At 49.6% G+C, this 567-nt stretch overlaps 2 pseudogenes; both read right to left on the minus strand.

Moving 5' to 3' along the window:
• Window positions 1–88: 88 nt before the first annotated feature.
• Window positions 89–206, minus strand: LOC116009013 (annotated as a pseudogene).
• A 63-nt stretch (window positions 207–269) lies between these two features.
• LOC116009005 lies at window positions 270–389 on the minus strand (annotated as a pseudogene).
• Between the last annotated feature and the right edge of the window lie 178 nt (window positions 390–567).

Genomic DNA, 567 nt, shown 5'->3' on the forward strand with positions numbered 1-567 from the left:
GCGCAACTTATCTCACTTAGCGGTTTAAAAAGATAGTAGCCTTAGCGAGCGGTCCAGCGGTTTAAAAGAAAAATTAAAAAGAGGGTGGGTGATGCAAAACGAGGACTTCCCAGGGGGTCACCATCCTAGTACTACTCTAGCCCAAGAACGCTTCACTTCGGAGTTCTAATGCGATCCGATGCATTAGTGCTGGTATGATCACATCCGTCATGTACTGCGCACAAAATGTACTTGACCTTCTCTCTCCGCGCAACTTCCCTCGCTTAGCGGTTTAGCGGTCACGAGGACTTCCCAGGGGGAAACCCATCCTAGTACTACTCTCGCCCAAGCACGCTTTACTTCGGAGTTCTGATGGGATCCGGTGCATTTGTGCTGGCATGCTCACATCCGCCATATACTGCGCGCAAAATGTACTTGACCCTCTCTCTCCGCGCAACTTTTCTCACTTGGCGGTTTAAAAAGATAGTACCCTTAGCGAGCGGTCCAGCGGTTTAAAAGAAAAATTAAAAAGAGGGTGGGGGATGCAAAACGAGGACTTCCCAGGGGGTCACCATCCTAGTACTACTC

This window comes from Ipomoea triloba, chromosome 16 (genome assembly GCF_003576645.1).
Source record: "Ipomoea triloba cultivar NCNSP0323 chromosome 16, ASM357664v1".
NCBI classification, from domain to species: Eukaryota; Viridiplantae; Streptophyta; class Magnoliopsida; order Solanales; family Convolvulaceae; genus Ipomoea; species Ipomoea triloba.